The sequence below is a fragment of the Sylvia atricapilla genome, chromosome 12, assembly GCF_009819655.1.
Source record: "Sylvia atricapilla isolate bSylAtr1 chromosome 12, bSylAtr1.pri, whole genome shotgun sequence".
NCBI classification, from domain to species: domain Eukaryota; kingdom Metazoa; phylum Chordata; class Aves; order Passeriformes; family Sylviidae; genus Sylvia; species Sylvia atricapilla.
Genome location: NC_089151.1, coordinates 2,540,481 through 2,545,873, shown reverse-complemented (window position 1 = coordinate 2,545,873; position 5,393 = coordinate 2,540,481).

Sequence of the window (5,393 nt, the reverse complement as noted above, 5' to 3'; positions counted from 1 at the left end):
AGTCCATTCTTGCCCATCTCTCCTCATCGTTCCCCGTCCTTTTTCATCTTTCCTCATCCTTCCTCATCTCTTCCCATCCTTCCCCATCCTTTTTCATCCTTTTTCATCCTTTTTCATCCTTTTTCATCCTTTTTCATCCTTTTTCATCCTTTTTCATCCTTTTTCATCCTTCCCCAACCTTTCCCATCCTTCCCCATCCTTCCTGCCCCTAATTTCCTGTCCCAAAATTCCGCCCCACAGCTGCAGCCAGGACTGAGAGATCTCCATCCCAGCTTTGGTGGGTGGCACAGCCAGGACCCAGAGCAACTTCTACACCCCTGCAGCTGCTTCCTACACCTACCTCGAGTGGTTTTAGGTGGCTGCTGGCCCAGGAGAGCAGCTCTGGATGGTGGGCTGGGGTGGAAACCAGCCCAGGGTTTCCCCAGGCCAGCCTGGCCCCTCACCTGGCAGGGGACACAGCAACGAGCAGGTGAGGCTGTACCAGGCTCTGTCCCTCAGCCAGGTGACAGCACAGGACACCAGGACCTTTGTGTGCCATGGGTGAGAACAGCACTGAGGAGTGACACAGGAAGGCAGCAGGTTTAGGGATCACCCTGCCCACGCCATACGTTAAAAAAAAACACCTTAAATTTAAAATTATTTTTAATTTTTTAATTAGTTCTTTATGGTGATCCAGAAAACTCCAGGGGTCCCAGAATCCGGCACAGAAGTAGAGGTACCATAAAAAACATTTTGTGGGTTTGCATTTGGGGATCTCTTGTGGGGTTTTTTGGGGGTGGGAAAGGGGCAGAGGGGGCGTCCACAGGAGGGGCTTTGGTCACTGGCTGTGTTTTGTTCTCCTGTGGTTCCTGCAGGGTTTTGGTGGTCAGAGCTGGGGATGCCCTTCCCTCAGACTGTCCCTGCACAGCTCAGCCTGTGGCCAGGCTTAAGGGGAATTTTCCAGGAGTTGGGGTTTTTTTGGTCTGATACTTGCCAGGTTGGTTTTTCTGGGTTTGTTTTGTTTTGGGGTGGTTTTTTTTGGGGGGGGGGGGGGTTTGTTGTTGTTGTTTTGGGGGGGTTTTTTGGTTGGTTGGTTGGTTGGTGGTGGTGGTTTTTTGATTTTTTTTTTTTTTTTTTTTTTTTTTTTTTTTTTGTGGGGGGGGTTCATATGTTTTGTTTTGTTTCTGTTTTTAATTATATGTGAAAATAAAGCGTTCAAAGCTGAGTTGTGGCAGTTTGCTCCCACAAACAGCAGGGTTTGTGTCACTCCTTGAATCCCAGAGGGTCGAATCTGAATCCTGGGTTTTTTTCTTACGTATTCTTTCTCTTTCTAGATCATTCCCGTGCTGCCACTGCCTGGCAAAGGGACGGCCCAGAGCAGAGTGGGGCTGCTCTGGGAGTGCAGAACCCGAGGACAAATCCCACCCAGGGCTCATTCTGTGGCTGCCAACTCTTTTTCCTCTTTGTAAATAGAAACATGGGATGTTCTGCTTGGGTGAAGAGAAAATAAAGACACCCCCCAAAACCTCCTCATTAAAGCTAATAATAATAAAACATTGCTGTATCCTAAAGATGCGGATTTTTCGTGGAAGAACTGGTCTGGAATCCTCCACAAGTGTGGCTGATGCAGCAGTTGGAGAAAGGAGGGACCCAATCTCCCTGTGGGGGCTCAGAAAGTGAATTTATGTCACAATTATTACTCCACCTCCCTCAGCACCAGCACCAGAGTGAGATTTTACACACTGAACTCTCCATTAGATTTTCCTCAGGTCATTGGGGGTCACTTGAAGCCATTGGAGTCTTTTTAAATTGACCCAGGGGTTATTTGAGGTCATTTGAGGCCCTGATTGAGGTTATTTGAGTTCATAAGGGTCATTTGAGGTCTTGATCAGGGTTACCTGAGGTCACACGGGTTATTGGAGGTCATGGGGTTACTTGAGGTCATTGCAGTCTTTTTGAATTGATCCAGGGGTTACCTGAGGTCATTTGAGTCCCTCATAGGGGTCACTTGAGGCCATTTGAGGCCCAGACTGGGGTTACCTGAGGTCACTGGGGTTATTTGAGGTCACTTGAGTCTCCATTAATTGACTGTGGGGTCGAATGGGGACACGGGGGTTAATGCTTATGAGAAGGGCACTTTGGTGTCACGGATCAAACGCTGCCAGTGCAGCCCAAGGGTCACCCAGTGGCCTGTGCTGTCACCCATCCTGTGCCCCCTGTCCTCTCAGCGGAGTGAAAGGGAGCTGGTAATTAGCTTTATTAAGATTGATAACTAATTGGTAGCATTAGGTAATTTTATTAGTGTTTCTTGTGAACTCCTGTAAGCATTGGCATCTCTAGTATTGGTATTGGCTATTAACACCATCCTCAATAAATTCTACTCTTGGGATCTGTTAAATTCTATTTATAAGGTTATCTTTTAGGGTGCAGTGGTGTAATCACTTATTGCAACCTAAAACTATGATTCTTTCTGAGAATAAATAGTAGATTTGTTAGTACTGGTAGTAATTAGCGCATTATTAGCTGCCACAGGGGTATAAAAGTGTCCTGGTGGAACCTCCACGGGATTATGCAATACTCTTTCCACCCTCTTGTTTGTGGGAGCAAACTCCTCAGCTCAGCTTTGAACCCATCCTTTATTTTCACCCAGATAAAAAAAAAAATACTCCTTGTAAGTATAGGACAAAAAGCCCCAACTCCTTGAAAAGTTCACACAATCCCACAAAAATCTCTCCAACCCAAAGCTTTTGCTGGGGCATCATGTGTGGGATGCAGGGGCAGCTCCTCCCTGGTCAGGGCTGTGCTGGGGACAGCACTGGGACACCCAGGGGACAAAGGCTTGTGGCCAGCAGAGCCCCGAGGGTGTGACCAGAGGGGCTGAGCCCTCTGGGATGAGGCAGGAGAGGGCTGGGACAGGAATTTAAGGCAGGTTCTCGCTCGTGTCCCCTCCCCACTGCGAGGCCAGAGGTGTCCCCGAGGCACAGAGAGGAGTTTGACACGGTTGAGCGCAAAAAACTCTGAGATGTCACTCGCTGGGTCTGTCTAACATTGATTTTAAATCCGTGGGAGCTGCTGGTGCAGCATCCCTAAAATAAACCCCGAGGGGAGAGGGGAGCCCTGCCCCTCATGTCAGCACAGCTCCAAACCAGACATCCCGAAGCTTTTCCGCGGGAAGAGCAGTGCTGGCTCCCAAAATCATCCCAGGGAATGTGAAAACGCAGCCTGGCCTCCCCAGCTCCAGCATCTCACAATTCCTCACCCTGTCCCTCCTTCCTTGAGAGAATGTCCCCACCCGCCTCCGAGCTCCTTTCAGGTGCAGAGAGTGAGAAATTCTCCCTAAATATCATCCCAGAGCTCCAGAAATTCCCTGCCCCGGGCTGCCAGAGCAGGCAGGGAGCTCCTGGTTTGCAGCCTGGAGCTGCACAGAGCCTGATGACCCTCCCCAAAACCTACACCTCGAGATAAGCAGCCAGCAAATCTTTAGGTTCCCTTCCACCCCAAACCACTCTGGGGAGGATTTTCTCGCCTTTCATCCCCATCCCAGGGCCGTGGGAAGGATGAGAGGATGGGAAAAGCCAGCCCCAAAGCAGAGCCCTGAGCCCAGCGAGAGGCACAGCTCCTGCACTGCAGATCCTGCTGCGGGATCCAGCCCCAAATTCCCTGAGAGCTGCTGCCAAGCCTCCCAGCAGGGCTCTAAATCCAGCCCGACTTCCTCGGCTCCAGCTGGCTGAACAAGCTGGCAACAGCAGAAATCGAGGCAAAGCTTCTCCTACTCAGGGAAAAAAAAAACCAAAAAAACCCAAGACTGGGAGAAGTGTCCATAAATCCTGAGCCAGTTACTGGTGGAGAGGACTCCCCTCCTCCTGCTCCACAAATTATGGCCCCAACCTCGCTGTTGTTCAGTGATGAACATCTGAAAAGGCTGGGACAGATGAGAGGAGGGATGATTTAACAGCCATAAATCCAGCCAGCTTAGAGGTGTTTTTACAACCAAACCCATCTTGAATCCCCTCTGTTATGAATACTTATCGCTCCCAGACACTGCTACAAAGGGAAGATTTTTTAACAGCTTTAATAGAGAGGCAATAAAAGCCCCGGAGGCGTCCTTTGATCCCTCCCGAGGGAGGCAGAGGGGCTGGGAGCTGCTGGCTGTGCCCAGGCTCCAGGGAGCGGAGCTGGAGCAGCCACTGGGCTGACCCCGGCTTTAATGGATGGGTGGAATCATCCCGGAGCTGGATCAGCTTTCCTAAAGCTGTAATTAACACCCGGCAGGGACACGGGGACAGGGGACAGGCTGTGGCTGGGACATGCAGTACCTTCCCCAGGGGCTCCTCCTGCAGCTCTCTCAGCACACCTGCTCTGAGCCACCTGCAGGGTTTAAACCAAGGCTGCGTTCAGCTGCACCTCCTGGCTGTGGTGACACCCATTATTAACCTTTTTTAACATAATTTAATACTAAATTGGCTCAAAGACCACCACCCGATGAGCAGGACAAGGATTGTCAATTGATACCTCCCAGGCAGGACAGGGACAGTGTCCCTTGGCACTTCTCAGGGCTCAGGAGATCTCCCAGCTCCAGGGTAACTGGGCATGGATCAAACCTAATCCCAGTTTGGGGTTAAGCAGCGCCAGATCTCATTCCCACTCCCTAAACTGCCCCTGCAGCCTCCCAAAACCATTCCAAGCACCCAGCAGAACCAGGAGCAGGGAGATGCCAGGGGGGCACCCACTGCAGAGGGCACCTGGAGCTGGGCAAACACCTCAGGATAAGGTGATAAGGGATCCAGCAGGTGCAGGGAACAAAATGGAGCCCAGGCTCCTTGTTTTCCACATCCAGGGAAAACACCAGGGAGAACATCCAAGCTTTGGGGCTGGGCGGTTTTCCTCCTGCAGTGAGGGGGTAATTAAATAAAAACAAAGAGCAGGGAAAGCTCCTCCCTGACAGAAATGTTGGGCTACCAAGAGAGAAGCAGGATGAGGAACAGGCTCAGCTTGGCCTGAGAGGACCTGAGGGGACGTGGACTCTGAATCCTGGGTGGAAGATGACATTCCCAGCCTGTTAACCTAAGGGAACAATTATATATATATATATTTTTTTAATAAGATAATACCGAGTAATTGATTTTTAAATACACTGAAATCAAATGTCCCGAGGCCAGAGCAGGATCCCAGCTCAGAGGCCACTGGCAGAGATGAGAAGCACAAGGGAAAAGAAAATAAAAATGAAATCTCCTTCATGTGCCTCTCTGGCTCCGGGGCAAATGCGAACATCTCTGTAAAAGGTGCAACGATTTTTCTCTATTAAAAAGTAGATTATCAGAAGGGAGAAGCTGGTGGAGGCACCAGGGACCACTGAGGTCGAACAGGAGAAAATCCATCTGCTGAAAACACACCACAATTCAGCCAAAAAAAGA